At 36.6% G+C, this 26,216-nt stretch overlaps 1 long non-coding RNA gene across 1 annotated transcript; it reads right to left on the reverse strand.

Moving 5' to 3' along the window:
• Positions 1-4,311: 4,311 nt before the first annotated feature.
• On the reverse strand, positions 4,312-24,724 carry LOC145672400 (uncharacterized). Its single transcript, XR_014128622.1, has 3 exons — positions 24,687-24,724; positions 10,114-10,230; positions 4,312-5,632 (listed from the first exon to the last, which is right to left on the reverse strand). It is a non-coding gene; the product is annotated as an uncharacterized LOC145672400 (long non-coding RNA).
• Positions 24,725-26,216: the final 1,492 nt, after the last annotated feature.

Raw genomic sequence — 26,216 nt, forward strand, 5'->3', positions numbered from 1 at the left:
TTAAAAGATACAATTTTAAAATCTTCATTTACATTTTTCACTTCATAGTTGAAATCTATAATTTTTTCTCTATATTTCTTCTTCGGGCAACAGTAGCTTTTCTGGCGCAGAATTTTAAGTCTTTACTTGCCACCAAATTAACAAATCATTTAATAATTATGAATAAATCTAAAATATAATTATAAAGATAGAGTTACAAATAAATAACTATTTGGAAATTAAGAACGCACAGAAATTATGTATTTGTAATGCCATCACCCAAGATGATGGGGCATTACAAACTCAATACCAATTCTATCCTTATTGCGGACCAGCACCTCTTAGTGGGGACAAGGGAATTGAGATCATGTCTTTGGGGAAGAGCTTTCAAGCCAGAATGAGATGAGTCATCTTTTTCGTTACTTGTAGCATTATCGTTATTGAGCAATCCTTCCTCAAGTCCACCAGGGTAAGGTCCTTGTTTCATTAAAGTAAGAAGCTGTATGACAGTTTTTTTTTCCAAAGCTCTATATCTTTCATGGTTATTGAATAGTTTCAAGGTGTCTGAACAAGTCCATCACGAGACATATGAAATGTTATATCGAGCGAAGTACCTCAACTAGTAGAGCGCTGGCTTCGCATTCGGGAGGTCGTAGGTTGTATTCCCGCTGCTAACTATCCTGACTGGGGTTTTTCAGGGTTTTCCTCAGTTCTACCAGGCAAATGCCGGGATGGTACCTATTAAACAGGCCCTGGCCGATACCTGATGTTCAGTGATTAATTGATGTTTAGTGCTTTGCATACATGATAAGTTGTTTCCAATAGCTTGACTAAATTTTATCAAGTGTTTGACAAAACGCACCTCGAAATAAGCAGGAAAACGCACAATTGAAACATTTGTTTCCTTGCCAATTTTCTCAGCCTCTTCGAAACGAAGAGCAGATCCTCAATAATAAGTAGCAACTGACTTCACATTACTCTTCCAATTTTGTTAAATTCTGAAATTGTTGATTCCAAATCAGTTAGAACCAAATCCATTCGGAGGACAATGTACCATACAAAGCTTCTTCCTACCGAGATATTTTTTCATCCCAACCCATAATTCACTTTTTTCGCCTGTATTAGCCTTCTAACCATCAGTAGTCAAGCCTGTAAATTTTTGTTTGGCTATATTCTCAATGTTTAAACATTGCAAACACAGTTTAACTGAATCTTGAAATTTTTCTCAAAGATGATGTCGATTTGCCCACACTATTGCTGTTCACTAGGCGATACTAACTCGCCACTAGGCGACACTTTTGTCGCCTAGTTATACCTTATTTTATGCACTGGTACTTATAGAAAACTTACATGAATAGTCTATTTGCTCAGAGGACAATGGAAAATGAAATCATATTTCATGAAAGTATCGAAGAAACTATTATTTGCAATAATTAGAGCTGCCAATATAAGATACGAAGAACACTTGAAAGAATCAAGGAAGATTCACAATGAAAATACGAAAAAGGCTGAAAAAAATATCTTTAGAAATGAAGTAGCTTGAGGAACATTCAAAGATGTTAAAACTTCCAGCTTTGGAAGTACAACAACTTAATTTAAAAATCAGATACTACAGAAGAAGAAAGTAAGTTAAGGTGTTGATTGTAGGTAATCAAACAAAAAAATGGAATGAAACATTTCAGTTTAACGTCTCACGCTTATGCCCTTTAGGCTAAAGGAGACGATGATTAAGGCAAATGAATAATAATGGAAGAATTGGTGGAATGAGAAAGTGGGAGGAAATGGGAGTACCCCCGAGAAAACCCACGGACACGATGTTGTCTACCACAAACTTACTTGGTCGGAAATAGACCAAGGACCCCACGCACCAAAGGTATGTGTTCTACCACTGAGCCAATGCCGCATCCCGGTAATATAAGAGATAAGCCCTCGTAATAAATGACGTATATATTTACTTCTTTATGTTTACGATTGTGCTCAAAATACCGAGATAGTCAAGATCGTTCGTGTATTGTATTCAAAATATAGAAAGTTTGATTTATAATAAAGACTTAAAAACAAATTTTATATTGTATTTAAAAAAATAAATAGAGCGCTGGATAGCAATGAAGATGCTTGAGACCACATCAATTTTGGTAAATCTATCGCGGACCAGGGAAAATTTACTTCAGTCATGGATTCATGCAAATCAGTATCAGACTTTAAGTGTGAATAATGCACAATCATTCACTTTTATTCTTCACTCGTTGCCTTTAGCAGAAAAAGTATTATCGTGGGATGTTTAATTAAAGATTTCACTTTCTTAACATAAATTGAGGGAAAACTGTGCAAGTTCAGAAATAAAATAGTAGAGGTATTGGTTGAATGAAAGTAATCGCTGCAGAACCTAAAGATCACCATTAGCCCTTATGGCGTGCTAAATATACTCCATGACAAGATCTTATCGGTGTCAGATTTGTTTGTAACAGAACATCAAGAAATGAAAGAAATCAATTTTTTTTTATTCCCCAGCTTTGTGGGGTGGCTGAAAGAATAGATAGATAGGGGGAAAGCAGGCAGAGGAGAAGGCTGGCTTCGGGGCGGGTATAAGGGCACAGAGGGCATCAGGTCGGGATCAACATTTAGGATTCAGGCGTCAGGACAGATATCAAGAACCCCAGCGTCAGGTCAGACAGAAGCACAGACACCCAACCAGACAGACAGATAATATGTCGTGGTAAGGCTTCTTCTTCTTTCTTCTTCGTCGAAAGAACTGAAAAAGAAATACTAACTGTTTGTAGATGGTTCTTGAAAGAAGTTCCACAGGTAAAAATTAAGTTTTTTCGCTTGAAAGTAAAAGAAGATAACTTTCTTAATGTATTAATTGTTATATACAACAATTAATACATTAGATAAATTTTATTCTCTCAGCTTCAAAAGATAGAACTTTAACTTTTACCAATGTGACTTCTCTCACAAGCCACCAATGTGTGTGTGAATAATGTTTTCATGCGATCTGGAGACAAAAAGTACTGTACATGATGCTTATGAAGAAAAGCACAGTGAAAGAATAAAGGATTTAGCTTTCAAGATTCAGTCTCTCGTCATCAGAATGTATTCAAGACCGCAGAAGAGGGAAATACTAGACAAATGTCACTATCACCATATTGAATCCTGTGCTAGAAGGTTAGTATGGAAGGACTGTTGCCAGGTCAAAGTCTTGAGTAGATATTCAGAGATGAGAAAATATTAAAGATGAAGGCACAGCACATAAAAAATCATTAGACAAGCGTATAGACACAACCTGTAATATGAAATACTGCAGAAAGAGAAAAGATTCGGGTGAAAGGGAACTGGAGACAGTGTGGTCGGTGATTAGGGTTATGATTATGATGATGATGATGGTGATGATATTGGTGGGGGAGGAGTTATGATTAATTAATTAATTTTTTTATTTAACTTTTTATTTATATTCCCTACCTATATTCCCTATTATAACTTATCTATTTAATTAATTTATTCATTTGTTTAATTTATTTGTTTATATTTTTTTGTTAATTTAGTTCAGCACACTGTCTCCACCCTTTTATCACCTCTTCAATTCTAGTTTTCGTTCTTCTTTCCACTGTTCTAAATTACAGCTGTTGTATCTATTGACTTCTTTCTAGTGATTTATGAGTGAAACATGCCCCCTATTGAACCTTTCCTCATCTCTGGATACTAATTAGACTTTGACATGATATTACGTTCTTCCATCTTAACATTCTAGCAGAATATTCAGCATGGCCAACAGTGACACTTTTTTCATCATTTCTTTACTCTTTTCTACATTCTGATGGAGAGATGTTCCAATGGAAGCTGTAGAAAACGAAATAAATAATATTGAACAATTGTGAATTGAGGAGCAAGTAATTGTTTTCATAGTGTGTGAAAGAAATACTATTGGAGCAAATTCAGATTGAAGATCCAATGATTCTTACAATAGATAGAGAGAGATTATGAAGAAGTAGAAACTGGTTGGATACAGAGAAAGGAGGACGAAGACACATTCAACACATATTGAAGAAAGCAGAAGAATTATTTGAAGAAGAATCTCAAAGCAAAAGAATTTTCAGAAGAAGATCAGACATTTGTGTGGAAGTCTGTAAATGCTACAATACTTACCCATCTGGATCGAAGCGCGTGGTCCCTCGCCGCATCAGTGTCTATGGTGATGAGGAATGTAGGCGTTTGGATGTACGTACGTGTATATGTTGTATATATCCACCCGCCCAGCCAAGCACCCACACCCCCACCCTCCCTTCTTCCAAGGCCCCCTCAACCCATCCGTCAGCCCGTCTCCCCCTTACCGGACCGTCTGCCCAGCGGCCCAAACACCCGTCCTGTCCACCAGTCTACTCCCCTGTCTGCCCATCCAGTCACCACCGATCTTCCTAGGATTTTAGGAAGATTGGTGGTAGACATACCCCATCCATCTATTGATCCAGCCACCCCACTTAATCAAAGCTCCCCCAATTGTTTTTATTCATTTTTCTTTTGTTTTTCTTTTTTCTTTTCTTTTCAAACAGTTATACAGTCTTAGAGCACGTGATGACACCTTTTTGTTTCAGCTTCAGTCCAGAGGTGAAATTGAAGACAGCCGTTTAATTACTGAAGACTTGGTGAAAAGCAAATCCGTTGTACTCAGTATGTATGGCATCATCTCAGCTAACAGAAGTACTTTGGAATATCGCAAAGAAGACCCATGTTTGAAACGTCCTTGTGTACTTGTTTGAACATTTTCTCTACGAAGTTTCGAAAGAGTTATGTCTTATTTCAAGATGTCTTCATCTGGATGTCAATATGAAATCACTCAAAATGCAAATCCATAACTTGTTAATGAGGAATACATATATACACTTTGTTTATCAAGAATTCATACTGCAGTTACTCGTACTTTGGAGATCCATAATCCTGTTCTTGTTGATCTTTAGCATGACGTATGGTCACAGTGATTCCACATATTTACTATCACAGGTAAAACACTTCACTGAATTTAGGAGATTTTTTGGAAGCAAACACAAGAAATGGAAATGAGCTGATTATAATAGTTCAACAAATAATATGTTTTCGTTTCGTTATGTGATTCGGTCCTTGTTAAAGAGCCATCAAAAGGGATTTGCTGCTTTCCAATTGAGAATTCCATTTTACAGACATGTAATTTTAACTTTTTCAAATTTCTCAAAACCAGAATCAATCTGCACGATAGAATAGAATCAGTTGGATAATGTGCATGTGAATAGAAATCTTTCTGAAAAATACCTTTAAATTGTGTTTGTTGAATATCACTCGTAAACACTTTGATCTACATTTCATATCATATTTACATGTGACACTGTATCATGTGGAACTAGTTCGGTTGTTATAGTCCACTTCTCATTATTTAGACACTTGGTTAACTTGATTGAATAAGAAATACAGTTTGTACATTTTGGTTTGATGACTTTGAAACTATTACTTGTGACACAATTCACGTGATTTAAAATTTCAACCTCTATGAAAGAAAGCATCTTAAGTGAAAATTAAGAACTAGCTCAGTAGAAGTGTTGGCTGGTGGTTGAAGCTGCTCTTCAGTCAAGCAGAAACACTTATCTCGAAGAAACTCCATTGTCCAATAAGTGATGCATGTGGTTTCCTGTTTAGAAAGAAAGATTTCTAAGAATCTTTAAAATAATAATAATAACGAAAACAGAAACTGCAGAAACAACCTTTTTTTTTTTTTTTTTTTTTTTAATATTCAATAAACATTACAAAATTCTGTTGTTTAAATTTTCTCCAAAAGAAAACAATGATTTTTGTCAGAGATTTGGATGAAGGAAGATAATTATATTGGATCATTAAGCGGGACATCATTGCAATATTTTTAAGAGATCTTTTAAAAATACTACACAATGAAATTAAATGAAAAACAAATGATTACATGTTACAAATTAAATTAATTTCCAGCTACAGGTTATGAAGGACTATCCTCTGCCAGATGGCGTATCATACATCAATTGGGTAATGTGCAGTCAGCACATGAATTCCGAACATCAGGATTCGTGGCTTTCTCGACAGGTGTTTGCTATCTTGCATTTGTATCTTGAAACTTGTTCAGAATCAAAATTACAACCTTAGCAGTTATCTTAAATTGGTTTTGAAATGTCATGGAATACTGGAGTAGGTTATAAACTTGTGTGCATAAACACCTCAATGTGCATAAGCATATCAACGTCCGACTTTCTCGTGAAGTGTGGGTCATCAGTTCTTTCCTTTATGATGTGTCAATGTTAGATTCGAACCCCTTTATTAAAATATTTACTAAGCTTACTATTCCAGGGGAAGAAACTCTGCGTTAATTCTTGATATCAAGCAAACCAAAGGAGAAAATTTTCTTGAAATGGACTAAGACGCTTTTGATAACATTTCACAAGTTAATGTTTCATTAATAGCTCTACAATGTGGCATAGGGTGTTTCTCAACGACATCAGTTACTTCAGGGTTCCCACTGACCTGAAAAACCTGGAAAAGTCAGGGAATTTTACGTACAGATTTTTAGTTGTCAAAAATCATTTCTCTTTGCTCCTTTCCCTGCTGTTTGGTAGGGGATATTTTATAAAATAAATTAGTTTGTTTTGCAAAACTTTTCTACCTACACAACACTATATGTATCTACATGCATGGTAGATGAGACATCTGTGGTGGGGATTATTTTTAAATATTGTATACAGATCTGGAAAATCGGCAAGAAGTCAGGGCATCTGTGTTCGACAAATAAGTGGGAATCCTGTGAAGCAAAGTCCAGTAACTGTGAACAAACGCTGTATTTCGTATTTCATCGGCAAGGAAATTCTATCCCTGTGATATTCCCGACTTTTCACCATGTCCTCGTAATTCCTCAATTTCTTTCTGTTAAGTACCACTCCGTGGATTTCTTAGTTTAACTTTTTATATTTTTTGTATATTTGGAGACAGTTGAAAATACAAGGGTTGTTCAAGGTTGACCGGGACTTTTATTTCTTCATAGGAAACAGATAGCACAAGAAGCACCAAACTATGTCAGCTTTTCAAAGTATTCTCCGTGCACGTCGAGGCACAGGTGCCATCGTTGTGGCAGCTCCCTGATTCCTTTGGCGTAGAAAGAACTTGGTTCTTGTAGTAGCCACTGGAGGACATCGTTCCGCAGTGCTTCATCTGTCGTGAATTTCTTCCCTCCCAGATGGTCTTTAAGGGGTGTAAACAAATGATAATCACCGGGGGCTAAATCTGGACTGTTGGGGGAAGGGCAGAACTTCCCAGCGCATTTTGGCCAGAGTTGTTGTTGTCACATTGGCCGTGTGAGAGCGGGCATTGTCATGGAGAAGAATGACATTTCCAGACAACATCCCAGGTCTTTTCTTGCGAATGGACTTTCGTACAGCACCACTCAACAATGTGGAGTAATATTGGGCATTAATTGTGCTCCCTTCGTCCAGAAAATCCACATGGATAACACCCTTCATGTTCCAGAAGACACTTGCCATGATCTTTCCAACGGACGGCTGCGTTTTTCTTTTCTTGGGCGGCGGGGAACATTTATGCCGCCACTCCATGCTGCTTCTTTTGATTTCTGGAGTTGAATTGTGCAACCTTGTCTCATCACACATGATGATGGATTGCAACAACTCATCACCTTCGGCTCGAAATCGATTCAGAAGCTGTTTACAGATCGTCATGCGTGTCCACTTCTGATCAAATGTCAAACAAGAAATTTGATTACACACCGCTGCTCCACAGCCACAGACACACTGCTTGCCGACATGTTCGCTGCGACTGCTGCGCATGCGCCAAATATGTCATGCCGGGCGCTAGTTACTCGAGAAGGAATACATTACGTCAGCCGCAAGTTTCATCATGATCCGACTATTCATCGATTATTTACGTACGAAAGTCCCGGTCAACCTTGAACGACCCTTGTATTTCTATGAAGAAAAATCTGAACTAGTTTTAGTAGCGACAGGTAATGCATATATTTCAAACTAAAATTACATATTTAATGCATATACACTAGTGCTACATGTGTCAGGAAATCTAGCCTTCATAAGTATGGGAAGTCTTATAGAATGGCTGTATCCATTCGTCTGTCTATTTATTGACAGGTACCAAAGCGTAGTCTGTATGATATAGCGAGAAATTCATTCAGCATCCCACGAATAGGTGCCGATTTTAATATTGTTGACCGTGCAGCAAGATGAGTAAGATATATCGAGAACGGTTTTCTGTAATCGATTCCGCATACCAGTCATAGATTCTGTCTCCACCCTTATTTATCTACTAATACCGGAAGTCGTAGAAATTCAAAACTACTTCCGGTTTCAATATTCATCCTCATAAAGCAAAACCGATAAGAGATAGCAAGAAATGGCTTTTTGACATGGATTCAGCGTGACAAGAATAAGTTTAATGTCGAGGTTTATACTTTTTTCCAACCGGAAGTAAGATATAGACTATTTCCGGTTTTAATATCGATTACCTTAGGGCAAAGACTGTAGTAGATAAAGAGAAGCAGTGTTTTGATATAAATTCAGTATCGCATGGTTAGGTTAAATCTCTGACTTTATTTCTGTATTGCAGGGTTTCTCAATCTGGGATCGGGACCGAGAGGGATACATGAAGTCACGAAAGGAGATGAAAAAGATAAATGTAATTAGGATATTGTATTGGAAAAATGTATTTTGTAAAGATAATTTTGAATTTCTTGTTTCATATCATCATCATAGGTATTCTGCCATGATTGGGAGGTCACCTGCTGTAACTGAGAAACTTCCTACTCCATGGTCTTCCGCTAACTTCTTCGTCTTCATGTACGATTTTTCTGTTTTGGTACTATCCGTCAACTGTAGCTTCCCTCGCCCCTTCTCTCTGTCACCTGTCACTGTAGCCTCTAGCATGTCCCTCATGATACAGTTCCTTCTTAGCCAATGTCCCAACCAGTTTCTCTTCCTTTTTTCAATAACATCTAAATTGTCCTTTTCTCTCCCACTATTTCTAACACCTCATTCGTTTTCCACTCGATCCAGCTAATTCTCTCCATTCTTCTCCACACCAACATTTTAAAAGCTTCCAATCGTTTTTCATTACTTTTACGTAATGACCATGTCTGCCCCATATAGTACAATATCCCACACGAAGCAGTTTATGAGTCTTTTTCTCAACTCTTTATTCAAGGTCCCACAAAATAGTATTTTCTTCCTCCTAAAAGCTTTCGCCATTCCTATCCTTGCTTGTATTTTACATTCACAATTCATATCATTACTAATAATACTCGATATCCCAGATATCGAAAACTAGTCACCTGTTCTATTTTCTCCCCTTCTCTTTCTATATTTGACACCGACTGCATCGTTCCAATCACCATTTCTCTTGACTTCTTTTGTCATATCATATTCTTCACAGCCCTTCCTCATGTTTTCTAACATCTTACTGATTTTCTCTTTAGATTCTAGAACATACGCTATATCATCTGCAAATCATATATGGCACACCTATTCATTCTTTGTCCTACCGAAATGCCGTCTTCATTATTTAACTTTTCATTTCATTTCATTGGTTTATTGTGTCATTACTTTATTATTTTGTACAATTGAAGATTATTTTGAATTTCTTATTTTGATAGAAGAACGAAGCCTGAAAGTTGGGCTGAAATGCCTGAAGTATAAGTGAAATGAGAAATTATTAGTTCAGTTCTAAGTTGCAGCTATTTGAAACATCTTGGCAACGTTGCAAACTGGAAAAGAAATTAAACCTTTAACTTAACGCCTCATGACTTCGTCCTTTAGACTAAAGGAGACAGATAATTAATGAAAGTGAATGATAACGAAAGATTTGGTGAAATAAATGCGTGGGAAAAACGGGAGAACTTCGAGAAAACCCACGATGTTATTTACCAGAATCTTACATGGCTTGGAATCGATCCAGGGAGTCCTCCAACTATAGCTTAGTGCTCTACTACTGAGCTCCCTCTCCCCAAGGAGGTGAAATTAAGCGACTGGGTAATGGTTTCTGGTTAGTGTGTCGCATTTTCCTTTAAATTTCTCACTTACTTTAAAATAAGTAGAAATAAGTTATTCTAGTTTTAATTGACAAGAAATAACTCACCAAAACTACTGCCATGACATCGCACGGGACCCCAATGGCCCCAAACAGGTTGTGGCAGGCATAAGAGCAATTTAAGATTATTCTTTATTTATCAGATTATATCATGCATCGGAGGATCTGCAACAAAGGACAGAGGAACATAATAATAATAAAGTATATGACGTTATATGATTAAACCGTTAGTAATATATTAAATATTATTGCGAAAGATAACTGAGTATTGTATATTAGATCTAGGGGACGTCCATATATTACGTAACGTGGCAATGGGGGAAAGTGGTTCAGCCTTACTTTACGAAATGTGACAAGGGCGGAGGAGGGGGTTTACGTTTTCGATACGCAACGCATTGTGTGTGTGTGTTTTTTTCTGTAATTTTTATTTTTATTTTTTGTTTTATAAGCAATCTTTTAAACAAATAATTGTATTCAATTCTTCTCTCTCTCTTTTTTTATAAATAAGTAAATAAATATTTGTATTGTTTTGGGAAATGGCCAACATATATCCTGTATAAAGTGAATCATGCAGAAGGGATTCGAAGACGCTTAGACACCAGCATGACCGGTGACGAACCCTGCTTGTATTACAATATAACAATACTCAGTTTTGTAGCTATTGCAGTATTGGGCACACGCTTTTCTGGAGTTAGTTGTTAGTGATCGTAACCACCGCTTGAAAATGCCTTCGCGTTCCCAACCGTATATATATTCCTGAGAATATTATTTAAAACTTTTGATTTGAATCACTACCCACTCTATATTCTTCTAAGGGATTTTGCATATAAAACAGAAGAAACTAGTTTTCGTGAAATATTTCCCGTAACGGAACGATCCACGATTTGCAGAGTAAAATAAAATATTGAAAATCTCATTCATAGGATATTCATCTCGTACTGATTTTTTATTTTATTTTATTTTTTATTATTTTTATTTTTGGATTTGACTACTTCTGGAGAAAGAGAGTTTATTCACATTCTGGTACTGATTTAGGACAAAAATAATTTGAAAAGGAGTAAATTGAAGTCCCAAGTTTAAAGATGATGTACGAAAGCTTGTTCACAAACTAGATGTCCCTGCTCCTTCACGTGTGTAGCTACTTCGAATCTGTGGGTTACGAGGAAAAGAACTTTGCATCGTCGGTATTGGCGAACTTCAAACACACAAAACACACACACACACAAAAAAAAAAGTCGATTTCAGTTCTTTAGATCCTGTTTCACCTGCATTTGCTGGCAGTATTTTCTCCTTGCCAATTACAGATGACCTAAAAGAATAGGTGCGATCTACGTGGGAAAACGACACTATGCAATTTCGAATAATTAAGACTGGTTAATTAAACGACTTTATGGGCTTAAAATGTTATTATGGTACTGTAATTTTCTAATACTTTGATTTATTGGCGAAGAAACGCTACAAATATATTCAGAATAAAGCATTTTGTAACAAAAAGTTCTATCATTAAAAAGAACCCCCAAAATAAGCAAAGTTGGCGAAAAAACAAAAGTCAGAAAGATTTTCATAACAAAAGGGAAGGGCTTTAAGTTACGAATGTGATAAGGGATGGGAGGGGGTAAAAACTGGTCAAAAATAGCGTTACGTAATATGTGGACGGCTCCTATAACAAAATGAAACACTTAGTTTTCTTTCTAAGAGCACTTTGTTCGAACTTAATTTATTGATTTACTCCGGGAAGTATTTTCTTTTTCTCTTTGAAGCGAATGCAAATGTTAAAGAGCTTTCCTCGCTTCCACCTTTAACAGATATTTCAAAATCGAAGAGTATTGTAATTTCGCTGTACAGTTTTACCTATGCTTATCGTATGCTGTGTGATAATATACTGGTTTTCATGTATTTGATATTGTTAAGAAATAGTTTTCAAAGTGTATAACATATCAATGTAGTTCAGATCATATTACTCATCGAAGCTTTAAAAAAAAAAAAAAAAAAAAAGTTACCATTAATGCATTCCATGGTTGCATAATAAAAGTGCAACAGTAAACCCAGATTTCTAAACATTATAACCTAATATAAATAAAATAAAGGGTTTCTTTGTGCGTTTGTCTGTCTGTATGCGGCCTGGGGACCAGACGAATTGATCGAGAGTTACCAAATTTTGGTTACGGGTACATTGGTCCAGGCCCCAGATTAAAACGAAGCGGTTTTTGTTTTCAAAATTCGAACCAGGGGGTCTTGGGGGACCGTTTACCGGGACATGTAAAAGTAGTAGAAAATGACCGATATTAGTGTCAAATTCATAGTTTTCGCGGTCGCTGAGATGAATGGTGATACTTGCATAAGCTTTGACTTCCAAATTCAGCCCCCATTAGCTTTGTCAGGGAAGGGGGCGATTACCGGGATATTTTATCTGACCCATGTGAAGAATGGGTATTTCAGCTAGTTTATGATAAATGTGAAAAAGTGGAATGGGGACTTATTTCAACTATAAAGTGTCTTCAATGTCCCTGGCTGTGTAAAACCAAACCGCTCTGATCTCTGGCTTTTCCTCAGGCTTCTCTGCGAGGGTGAAAATACGTGTTGGAGTTTCTTTTCGTCCTTCCACAGGAAATTACTTTTCGAAAGAAACCAATAACAAATGAGTCTTACTCAGAAGGGGCCTCCTTTTATTGGATTCCATACGGCGTCACCAGTGACGTAACTAAGGAAGAGAGCAAACGGAGCTTGTGCAACTGGGCAACATTTATTTTCACTATAAGGCAAGGAAAGGAGTTTTAGCGAACCAAAGATCATAAAAGTTACCTCAGAAACTTAACAGGACAACAACAACTCACCAACCTTAGGATCATATCTATAGAGCATAAGTTAGCTTCAAAACTATCTTCTAAGGACATTGTAAACACCTTTGCAGCCAAAAGAGCCCGCAAACTTAAATTTTAATTTCAGCTTTTGGTGTTTTTTATTCAACTTACATCGATTTTAGAGATTTTGAAATTGTCCGAGTATAATACTTGAGACAACAACTTTACTGTTTCTTATAATTAAATATTCTATTCTAAAGCATCAGATTGTTAATTCATTCTACAGTGCTTAAAGTGAGCCGGTATGAGCTAATTATGCATCCGTAAGTTAGAAAAACGGCCGGTATGGCATATGGTATGGCCGGTATGGTAAAAATAACTGATTTAAATTGTAATTTGTATGTAGAAAAAAACAGATTTTACACATAGAAATAAGTATGTTAGCACCGAGTCAACAAATAATTGTATTTCAAAGAATTCGTTGCTACTGCTTCGAAAGTAAATAACAGTTCCTGTCATCCTATTCAATAGTAGAATTTGTGCTCTTGTTCTTTTTCAACCTTTGTGAGAGCAATTCCACCCTCCTCCCTTCAAAAAAATTCTAATTACTGTACCTCCCGCCTAAAATGTTTAACCTGGACCCGCCCTTGGCATTGACAGGACTCTTTTTTAAATTCAAAATTATTCTTTTTACATTGCCACAACTTCTGTGTTTACAATTATGAGGAAATTATTGTTGACTGCGAGACCAGACGAGATCAGAAGAAGCTTTTGAAAATGGAAATGAGATTGGAAAGAATCATTAAATACTAGAGACGAGACGAGAGTGCCTACAAAACCTCTCATAGTTGGGAGTAAAACATTTACATATTAGTCCTCACTCACTCTTTCTCCCTCTCTGTCTCTCTTTTTATAAATTTTTCATGTCAAAAATGGTGCAAAAAATGTCAGGAGTAGAGATGCTCTTTAGGGTTCTGTCAAAATTACTGCTCTAAGTGGTCATATTTGTTTCATACCGTCACCTCATCTGGTGTCACTTTAAGCACTATTCTACACATACGCTCATCCCGATATAGTTCCAAAAACATTTGCAGTTATTATGATAAGACTATAAGAATATTTCAAGCATGCTACTCTCAGATTATTTGGCAATCAAATACTAATTAATTTGGTTTCATTTTGTACTAAAAATTAAAGTATGTACTGCAATTTTTAACACAAGCTTTACCACTTGAAGAAACAAATGGAATACGATAATTAATGTGTGATGCTAATATCAGGTATAGTTAGGGAGCATTTTGGTTTGGTTGGTCAGGGGGGTTGCGGGGGGACTAAGCCCAGTTCTATCCTCCCACAACAACTAGCCTAATTGCGTCGCTGGGCATCACCTCTACTCGCAGATGTTTCCAACCTTCTTTTACACTCAGATTTTTAAGCTGTGAGTATCAATGACTGTGCTAGTATCAGAAAACCTCGTATTTTTATAAGCTTTGTTTTTGCAGCATGGCATTTACCTTTTACAATTCCATCAAATCATATTTCCCTTTTGGTCTGTCATCTTCTGTACAGATCCAGTCTTATTATGATATCTACATAGTGATCGCGATATAACGGCCAGATCCAGTCCTGATGACTTTTTTTTTCACTTCATATGTATCTGAAAGAGTATGACTCGACAAATATACCTGGATCGAGACCTAACTTTTAACTGTCAAAATATAGGGTGTGCTCAAAGTCCGGCTACCGTTATAATGAAACGGTTCGTAGACTATATGAGATAGAAACGTGTTATTTTTTGCAACGTGTTCTACATCTCAAAGTTTTATTACCAATTACTGCACTTCTACTTGTACCCCTCTACTAGCCCTCAGGACAGCAAGATAATATTAGAGCTCTATCCACACACACTGCATTATAGCAGCATCAACATTTTCGAGAACCACAGCAATCAATGTACCAAGTGCGGCAAGATCTGGAAAAAGGGTTTCGTAAACAGGCTCCTTGACGTACTCCCAAAGGAAAAAAAAAAAAAAAACAAAAAAACAAGGGGGTGATAGGAGGGGAGCACGGGGCCAGGCGATTAGTCCATCACGACCATCCATCTCCCAGGGAAACGACGATTCGAAGGGTTCCTAGAGACTAATATCTAGAGACCAATGAAGAGGTGCTCCATCGTGTTGGAAGATTATGCTTGGCTATAGTTTCGACACCCGAGGCAGCAGAAACTCATGAAGCATGTCTTAGTAAGCGTCCCTGTAACCATGTTCTCAGCAAAGAAAAAGTGGACCGATTACTCTATCATTCATAAGAGCACACCAAATTGTTTTCGACTAGCAAGAGCATGTTCACGAATGACGTGCGGATTTTCAGGACCTTAAATCTGAACGTTAACATGTCTAGAAACAAAGAGAACATTTCCCTCTGCAGGTACTGATTATCGTGTTCGATTGAATCCAAGACGGAAGAGTAAATGCAGCACCCTGAGGAAGGTCATTTGGCTCAAAAACTTGCGTGCACTTTGTAGGCATGAAGGGGTAATCGCTTATGGTGGTCCTTTTGAATGGTTGATTTCGATACATGCAATGCATGATTTCTGCGAGCTGCGTTAAAGTGCAACTTGCACGTTGTCCACAATTCTTGTTCCAGACGTGGTCATCCACTCCATGGCATACCCATTACGTTACCTGCCTCTAAAATTTTCGCGCCCCATGTAATTATGGATGCTTTTGATTTGAGATCTCTTCCATACTGCCGGCATAATTTTTGGTGGACAGTTACTGGTGATTTTCCAGACAGCATAAGGGAATTTTGAGATAACGGTATGTGTAGAACACGTTGCAACATAAATAAATAAATAAATAAATAAAAATAAAATAAAATAAAGTCTGTATCCCATATAGTTTGTGCGCTATGGGTTATTGCAACGGTAGTAGGACTTAATGGACATAGTGTATTTTCTTTAACACTTTAGTTACCAGACCCATGCTGCAAGACCGTTGATACCGAGCCAATTATTAGAAAAATACAGATTTCATATAGTTATTTTCGAATTTGTACCTCCGGTCCCGAATTGTGCTGGAAACATGAAAGAAGCAGACTACTCAGAACAAAGATTTAGAAAATGCATGACTTACGCACATTTAGTGAATCGTCGCCTAGGGGAATGGGAGGAGGTGTGGAAATCTCGTTCGTGATTAAGTTAACATTCTGTATATAGCGATGTGAAGTAATTTCAGCTGAATATAATCATTTTATGGCATTTTAAAATGAAGTAACAAACATGCTCATCTAATGTTAGAATTTTGCTCTTATAGCAATATTGTACAGTTGATATCGAAAGAATATACCTATTCTTTACGTAAGTACGATTATTACGTCTTTTTGCGTTAAAGGAAACCATACGTAACTTTGTTTCTTTGTTTTATCGAGTTTTTACAAAAGAACATACTGTTCCCCTCTAATCCTTATCTTCTGAGGCGACTCTTGCAATATATAACTCACTAGAGTATTAGGTATGTCGCTAGATCGCTTAAGCTGAAATTATAACATTTTAAAAATGAGAATATTTTGGAAATATCCTTTCATTGATGCTCACAATTCTTTAAGATTCGTCCAAGATTTATCGTGAATAACTTTTCGTTAAAACATTTGGTTTAATAAGTTTTTGCTTTAAAAAAAACACACTATAAAGTCTATACAATAGAACTCACTTCATTCATTTTTTTCTTTCTTTCTTCCTTTCTTCGTGTGTGTATGTATGTGTATGTGGGATTAGTTAATAGCCAGCCAATCAAAGATTACAGTAGTTTAGTGGGATGTTTTGGTGCTTAGCAGTGTTCGTAGTTTGGGGGAAATTCTCCTAATCTAGGGAAATTTCATATGTAAATTTAGCAAAAAGGGAAAAGAGAAATTTTTCGGTAAAGTATAAAAAGTCTAGGAAAATTCTCGCGCTGACTGATTGACTCATATAAATGCATAAATTTTTCTTTGTTTTTCGGAAATAAACCAATATAATAGCAATAGTGTGTGTGTGTGTGTGTCTGTTCAAAGTAGCAAGTTTGTACCCATTGTTGACTGGATGTATTTGTGTGTATTCTTTTTTGTAAGGGAAACCGAAAAAAATAGTAAAAAACTGAAAAAAATAAAAAAGTAAATGAATAAAACAAATGTGGTTAGCACTTCTTTTCATATAACTAAATCAATCTCATCACAACTTTTGTCGTAAGAACTGGACATTCAACAAACTAGAGAAAATTTGATAAGGAAAGGAAAATTTTTAAGTAATTTGAGGGAAATTTATTTACAGAAATCTACGAACACAGGTTGATAGTGAGCCAATCAAAAGAGATCACTGTAGTTTGGTGGAATGTTTCAGTGTTTAGTTCTCATGGTATGTCGAAGATTTTAAATGATTATCCAGTTAAGTGGTAGTGTGCTAAAGTTTCACATAGAATTCTAATATGATATGACAACAGCGTGTGGCGTGTGACTCAATCTGTAAGCAATCCCGTTGGAAATTGAAATTAAAGAAAGAGAAAAAGTTAAAATTGAGAATCACGGTATAGCAAGATTGCCAAATTAAGAGCTGGCAGGTACAGCAAAACAGAGCTGCTCTGCTATTTTTAATCACTAAGCATTTTTTTTTAAAATGTAATGTAGCGCAGTTGTTATATATCACAATATCTAGGAACGCCAAATTTAAATTTTACATTAAAAGAAGGAAAAATTTAAATATTGAATGCTCACTCACCAGACATCGTCCATTTCGTTGAATAATTCAGGCATTTGTAATTGATATGGAAATTAGAAATTAAAAGTATTGTTGCGTTCATTTATTTTGGTTTGTAATTGTTGATGTTTTTAAATAAATTGGATAACTTTGTTAAATTAAAAGTCTAAGCAATTCTTGCATTTTAAAATCAGAAAATTGCTTTTAGGAAATCAATGGTGAAAGTTTAGGGTACATGCTTTAAAAATAAGGAATAAACTTTTGCTTTGAAACTTTTACCATCTTCTTTCTCTCCTCTACCATAGGTTGGTGGGCAACGTGGAAATTTTAAAAGTTTTCTCTCCCTTGGGAAAGCTGTTTTATACTTTGATAAGGTCTCTTCTTCGTAACTACATATTGATATTCTACCTTGGTCTTCCTCTTCCTGGTTTTCCTTCTGCCTTTTCCTCTATCGGCACAGTGATCCAATCGAAATACCAAATAAGATAGCCAGGCATATTGTTTTTTTTTTCTATTATCTTCATGATCTGTCGTCCTTCATTAGCTTCCTTTAGTATGTCTTCATTCCTTTTCCTTTCGGTCCATGATATGCGCAGCATTCTGCACCAACACCACGCTAAATGCTTCCAACTTGGATATTTCAGCTTTTCTCAACGTCCACGTCTCTGATCCTTAAATCGCCACACTCCACACCAGGGTCTTAATAAATCGTTTTCAAACGTTCAACGATCATTTCTTGACCTTAGCAGTCCTCTTTCCCTATTGAATGAATGTACTTTTACCATAAATAAGATGTTCATCCCAGCACTGTAGATTTTTCGTACGTGGAATAATTCTATTTGTTGTCTGTTCACCGAAAGTGTTGTTTACCATCTTTTGTAAAAGAAACTTGAAGTAGATTAGTAATTTGTGATTTTTTCCCCATTTGGTTTTAAAAATAGTGCGAGTTAAATCCTAATTTGGAAAGACGAAAATAAAAAAAATAATCCCGATATTTAACTCCAAAATAATTAAACTAAAAGGAGCATTGAAAAGCATAGTTAGTAATGATGGACTTGTACTCATAAACACTGGCCCAAATCCCTGGAGAGGATGAGGGGACCAGGGATGAATTCAGGGGGTAGCCCGGGGGGGAATCTCTCCCCCGAAGAAAATTCATTCCCCCCGGAGAAACTCAAAATTTCAATCACAAAATGTAGAAATTACTTCACCCAAACTCCCCTCCCCACGAGGAGTTCATATTCTCCCCCCCGGGTGAAAATGTCTGAATTCAACACTGGAGGGGACACGTCCCCCAATTTTGGAACTGGGAGAAATGTGATGATTTGTGTCCCACTGCCACAAAGAAATCCTTGAGATGAATTGAAGTCCCTTGGCTTGTATCATTTTCACTACTTCATCTACATTGCCTGATATATAATATACAACAGGTTCACCTAAGAAATCAGATTCATCTACCGTAATATGAGTATCAACCCGCTCCCAGAACAATCCTCAAATCTGCCCACCTCCTAATGTTGAAGACAACTGTGCTCCACTAATCCTCTACAGCATTGTTTTTCAACTTCATAAATATTTTGAACATCGCTTTAATATATATGTGTGTGTGTGAACGGTTTTACCCCCCCCCCCCCCCGTGTTGAAGATGGATTTCCACCCATGCTCATAATCTTACAAAATAAGAAAAATCTAAAATCAAATATAGTAATGTGAATTATATAATTCAAAAATAACACTACTAAAGAACATCGTAATAAATAGGGAGCATATATAGTCCTGCAAGAAACGAAAACTGTAATTTTTGCTCAAGCTCATCGCAACATTTCCAGTAGTGCACCATTCATGTCCAAACACTGTAGTAGTCTGTTTCTTAAACTGAGAATTGTGTGCTGACGGTGCTCTTCCATGAAACGCAGAATCACATAGCCAGGACCAGAACTAGTAAATTTGCCGCCCCATGCAATGGCATCATTTGCTGCCTTTCCTTCCTCCAGAAAGGACAAATCTTAAAAGCCACGATTTTAAGTATGCTACTTCATCATGAACAACGAAGGGGAGGGAAAAACACTCTCACTCAGAAAGGTCTAAAACACTACAAATGCAATCTCATTGTTTCTTTTTTTTTTTTTTTTTAATAATAAGCTACTATATTACTGAAAAATAAAGCAAACAAACCTGCAGAGGAAAAGTTGTAATTCTTTTATCGAGCTTCAATCTTAATATATCAGTTTGCAATTCCAGTGCAGTTAGCTCTTTTATCTTTATCTCTTGATTTTTCTTGTACATCTGTTAAAAAAATTTAAAAATTGTTTCCACCTTCAATGATAAGAATTTCATAAAGACAAAACTAGTTTTCGTACTGTATCAAAGCTGTGTTAACTAACCAAATGGAAAAGGTGTTCGCTACTGTTCGAGAATTGAGTTCTTGTATATCAAAACAATCAAGCAACTCATGTTGGGATTTGTTTGACTATTTGCTTTAGCACTGTCCATGTGACCTTACACTAATGCGACCTAAACATGATTTATGAACGTAGTATTCAAATAAATCAGCTTAGTAAATTTAACTACCATCATCTTTAAGTCTGTTTCTAACAATATTTATTTTAAACAATATAGTTATGACAGATTTTTTCGCCACTCGAATCTTGCCGCCTGTGCACGTGTTACACATATGGTAGAGCCGGCCCAGCACACAGCATATTTTTGCGTTTAGGTCGTCCAGATTAGGTGGTTCCTGTGCATACAATACAACTCTGTCTTACATGTCCCCACAATCAATCATCACAAGGTCTCAAAGTTAGTGATCTTTTAAGCAAGATGTGGGTCCTCTTTGGTCAACCCACATCTTCCGAAATTATTCGTTAAGAAACTGCCGAACCTCAAGGACAAAATGTGGTTGTGCCCTATCTTCTTGCATGTGGACCTCATTGATGATGCCTAACCTCTCAAGTTCTGGCATAAGGAATGTCTATAGCATTTTTAGATAACTGCTACCATATACTGTATCTTTTTCGAAGGAAAAACGGGGCCAATAATGGTGTCCACTGAAATCGTGCATCACACATTGACTTTGAAACTACTCCATCTGTGATTTTGAACACCTTAAATTTTGCGGTTGTTCCTGATCACTTTTTCCCGAAACACGAAACGCAGATCATCTGAGAAAAGAATGCGAGGTAGAAGGTCACAATAACCTTGGAAAGAGTAAGCATTAATTTGCAAATTTCCATTTCTATAACTCAGTCTTCGTCTATTAGATTGTATAAGAATTGTAATTTGTATTGCCACTTCTTCACCTTTTTGCTCTTAATCCTGTGCATCGTTGATTTCGGCATTCCCAGTTTCAAGGATCTTCATTTAACCTCCTCGGACCCAGCAATTTTTTTTTTTTTGGTAGAAATTTTATGTTCCAATATTATAATTACCTATAGGCAACATGGGGTCTCAGTGTATACATCATGAATAATACACATGTCGCCTATTGGCGACACGGGGTCCTTAAGCGATTTCATTGGACTTCGTTCCACGTTTTTCTCTTGCACTACGTGAGTCACGTCATCACTTGTCCTGGTTTTCCACTGCGTAGCAAATCAAACACACTTCCCGTAATTCTGAACATTTCGCATTGCTCTTGATACATGTCTCTGCTGGACATGCTTTCTCATACGTTGTTTGGAACTCTCTTCGGACCGAAACGCGAAATTTTAACTCTGCAAACCATAGCATGCACGTAACTTTTCCAGGGTAGACGTCATCTCGAGTTACCTAATTGCTATTGCAAGCGCCACTTGGTAATGTGTTCAGAGCAAAACTTTAAACTGTCCTCCTCCTTATCCGAAAATGTTATATCCATTCATTCATTCTTTATTCATCCATTTCGTACATTATCAGTCAGAGACCAGTCCATAGGACTTGGCAAATAATATTAAGATATTTTAACATAATTGATATTACATTAATTTTACAAAGTATCACCCAAGTATTCGTTAATGTCATAATATATGTTACATAAAAAAATTGAACGGTTCGTTTTTTAATTTCAATATGGTTTTCATATCCTTCAAATAAGTCGGGAGCTTATTGTACAACTTAGGGGCCAAAAGAAGGATACTTCTTTTGGTGCACGCATAGTTTTGATATGATGTAAATGTGTTGTTCATTTGTCGTTTGTTGTATGAATGTACATCGTTAACATGAAAAAAAAAAAAAAATATATATTTTCATGTATTCACAAACATAACAGTTACAATGTTATTGAGGTTTAGTTTCCTGTATGATATCATGTACTCTCTGTACTAAAATTAAGTATTAAAGCGAATCCTTTCAATTTGTGGTAGACAGTTACTAACTTATATGTTATCAAGGAATATTTCATTGGAACTGACAAACTAATAAATCAATAAGAACTAAGGATTATCAAAAGCATAAACTAAACTATCTCCACTTCCCCAGAAGAGTCGAGTTTGCATACATCAAACTGTGTTTAATGTGTTCAGTTCTTGAAGTGTTTCGAAAATTCTCGATGAAGATCACTAATTTAGGTATTATTAATGGTCAGAGATACTTTAGCGGCTGGAATATTGAGGGGTGGAGAGTAACGAAAAACCACCACTCTATTTTTTCCTAGTTTGCAGACAACAGAAAATGAACTTATGTACAATGGTATTTCGCAGGTCAAAATATAGTTCCAGAGGTAAAATATCTCTCTATTGAGGTATCCGGGAAGGAGATGTATTGGAAAGAAATGTTGGAGTAGAGTAACAGATATGGAAGATGGTTAGAGAGAGAGGAAGACAAGCCAGAACGAAAGGTTTTGGACATAGATATAGAACGTACATAACATGTTACAGAGACGGAAATGAGAAAATCTTAACTCTAGGACTCCCAGTGGGGTCCAATGGACCCCAAGACTATGTTTGACAGTTCGTCAGTATTATTTTCCGGGATTCTAAGGGTTAAAGAAGAACTGAAACAAAATAATCTAGACTCGGTAGGAGTTTGTGACGTTACATGGGAAGGTAATGGAGAGTTGACAAGCGAAAGATATAAAATGTTTTACGCAAGTAATGCAAAAGGCAATTATAATGATGTGAGAATAATTCTTGGTAAGCTCTTTGAAGAGAAGGTAGTGAAAGTAGAATTTGTTGATGACAGAGTTATAATGTTAAGACTTGAAGGAAAAAAGAAAAATTTAATGATGTTGCAGACTACGCACCGACCACTACACGTACAACTGAAAAAGTATAGGAAAATCACGAGAAGATAAAGAAATTACAGACAGGAAGAAGCGGGGTGCATATGTAATTGTAATCGGAGATTTCAATGTAGTTGTGGGAGAAACATAGGAGGGTACTGTCGTGAGCAAATATGGTTTAGGTGAAAGAAATGAAAGGGTAGAGAGACTGGTCAATTTCTAGACAGAATTCACTAGTACTGTAGTTGGGTGATGCAGAAGAGAAGAAGATATACACAGAAATTCTCAACAGACGGCCAAAGACATCAAATAGACAATGTTATAGTTCAGAACAGGTATCGGAACAACTTGAAGAACGCAAAGACACTTCCCAAGATTGGCATTTTCTCAGATCATAATCTTGTGCTTGCTGAAGTGGATATTCAGCTGAAAAAATGTAACCAGAAGAAAAGTAGGCAACAAGAAGTTGAATACTGAAAAGTTGAAAACGAGGAAATAAGAAATCTTTTCATGGAAAATTTCGAAGGAAAGTACTCAAACAAGGAAAGGATAGGTGCAAATAGTAACAGACAGTAGGAGCACATTAAATATTGCACTAGTGAAAAAAAAAGATTCAAAATAATCGAAGGGTAACTGTTCGTGCAATTGCGTCAGAGCATGGATTGAGCTATGGTACCGTGCAGCGTATCGTGTCTGATATGTTGCGTTATTCCAAGGTCTGTGCCCGCTATGTTCCACGTGTCATCCCAGGAGCAGAAAGGCACACGAATGACATCCAGTCTCACACTTCTGGATCTGTACCACGCTGACCACCAGAACTTCCTTGATCACATTGTTACTAAGACAAATCCTAGCTTCATCATTTCGTCCCAACAAGCAAAAGGGCGAGTATAGAGTGGAAACATGCTGGATCATCAGGGAGAAACAAACTTAAGGTTACACCTTCTGCCGGTAATGTTATGGCAACCATATTTTGGGATTCATGCAATGTGCTTCCGTTACCGTTTTTTGACTGTATAGCGATCAACTTTAAAACTGGAAGTGGTTGAACTCTATCACTTTCGGTTTGAATATCACCTGCATCTTCGAACTCGATTCCGAACTTTTGACTGGACTCCCTACATTCTGCCAAAATTGATTTTTTTAATGTGTCTCCCGGACGATCGGAGACACGGGCAGAGTAGATATATAAAGAAGTTTGGATAAATTTAACTCCTTAGGAATCAACTGAGTCTCTTTCCTTAAAGGTAAAATGTTTTTATTGGATCAAAAGATCCAATATATTTCATTCAATCAAAAATTTTCTTGTACGCCTTATATCTGGAGAACTACATATAGTGTAGCAGTATGATGGGCTTATTCCATAAAAAATACGAAAACTCGATTTAGTGGCCGTTCAAAAATGTTGTGGCCCCTAACCCAAAAACTAATTATTGACCAAGATCGCAATCTTTTGATCCATTTTTTAGTTTTTCTAAAACTTGTCTTGTTCCTTTTTAATAGCACACGGTTGATGCTTGTGAAATCCCTAACTCTTGAAAATGGCGTTAAATAGTGATCAGAATTCATTCTCAAATGGCTTACATCTGTCATTTCAGTACATGTGGTCCTAGGTTCGATTCCAGCGCGGCTACTAAATTTCAGATAAAATTGAGTTTAATTCGGATACTACTGTAAGCAATAGATTCCGTCTCCTGTAGCCTCGATGCTGAAAGGGGGCTTCAAACTCAATCAGTTAGTTTTAACATATTTGGAACAGTCTAATATTTCAATTAAATCCCAGTTTTATTCTTAATACTCCATATAGTGGTTCTAATATATGATTTCAAGATTGGAAAGAAAAGATGTATCAAATGAAATAATTTGTGAGAATTAATTACGAGTCCATGCTTACCATTCAGTCTTCTTCTGTACATAACTTTTCTGGAACATTTGTTGATATAGATATCGAACAATTATTTTTTAATTATTAATTATTTTCAATTGTTGAAACTAGAATAAACCACTAAACTTCGCTAAATGTAGTTTCAGTCTTTTTGACATTTTAAAATTTGATAAGTAATTAGATTCTGACTTTTAGCGTCCTTGTCGGCTAATGTTGGAAGACATACATATATAAATATTTAATTTGTTTGAAATAAGTAAAATTGACTTCGTTGCTTCGGTCCGCTGTACAGTCGAGTTAAAATCACGCCGAATGAAAGTTCTAATTGGTTACATTAATAAGCTTATTTATGAACGAACTTAAGAAGTCTCTATGTCTGTGTGTCTATCCACCTGTCTGTTATTTGCGATTTTTTTTTTTCAATTTTGAGCCTTCCATTCGATAGAGCATCAAAAACTATCTGAGAAAGTGATGGAATTTTTCGCTTCACTCTTACCGTTCCAAAGTGGCCAAACAATGGCCGATTCCCGGAGATTTAAGGAGTCATATCTCGGGAACCGTGAGTTATGGAGAGATGATATTGGCGTTGATCAATACCTATTCAATTTTGAGCCCTCCATTCGATAGAGCATCAAAAACTATCTGAGAAAGTGATGGAATTTTTCGCTTCACTCTTACCGTTCCAAAGTGGCCAAACAATGGCCGATTCCCGGAGATTTAAGGAGTCATATCTCGGGAACCGTGAGTTATGGAGAGATGATATTGGCGTTGATCAATACCTATTCAATTTTGAGCCCTCCATTCGATAGAGCATCAAAAACTATCTGAGAAAGTGATGGAATTTTTCGCTTCACTCTTACCGTTCCAAAGTGGCCAAACAATGGCCGATTCCCGGAGATTTAAGGAGTCATATCTCGGGAACCGTGAGTTATGGAGAGATGATATTGGCGTTGATCAATACCTATTCAATTTTGAGCCCTCCATTCGATAGAGCATCAAAAACTATCTGAGAAAGTGATGGAATTTTTCGCTTCACTCTTACCGTTCCAAAGTGGCCAAACAATGGCCGATTCCCGGAGATTTAAGGAGTCATATCTCGGGAACCGTGAGTTATGGAGAGATGATATTGGCGTTGATCAATACCTATTCAATTTTGAGCCCTCCATTCGATAGAGCATCAAAAACTATCTGAGAAAGTGATGGAATTTTTCGCTTCACTCTTACCGTTCCAAAGTGGCCAAACAATGGCCGATTCCCGGAGATTTAAGGAGTCATATCTCGGGAACCGTGAGTTATGGAGAGATGATATTGGCGTTGATCAATACCTATTCAATTTTGAGCCCTCCATTCGATAGAGCATCAAAAACTATCTGAGAAAGTGATGGAATTTTTCGCTTCACTCTTACCGTTCCAAAGTGGCCAAACAATGGCCGATTCCCGGAGATTTAAGGAGTCATATCTCGGGAACCGTGAGTTATGGAGAGATGATATTGGCGTTGATCAATACCTATTCAATTTTGAGCCCTCCATTCGATAGAG

This window comes from Thermobia domestica, chromosome 16 (assembly GCF_964235325.1).
Source record: "Thermobia domestica chromosome 16, izTheDome1.hap1.1, whole genome shotgun sequence".
Taxonomy (NCBI): Eukaryota; Metazoa; Arthropoda; class Insecta; order Zygentoma; family Lepismatidae; genus Thermobia; species Thermobia domestica.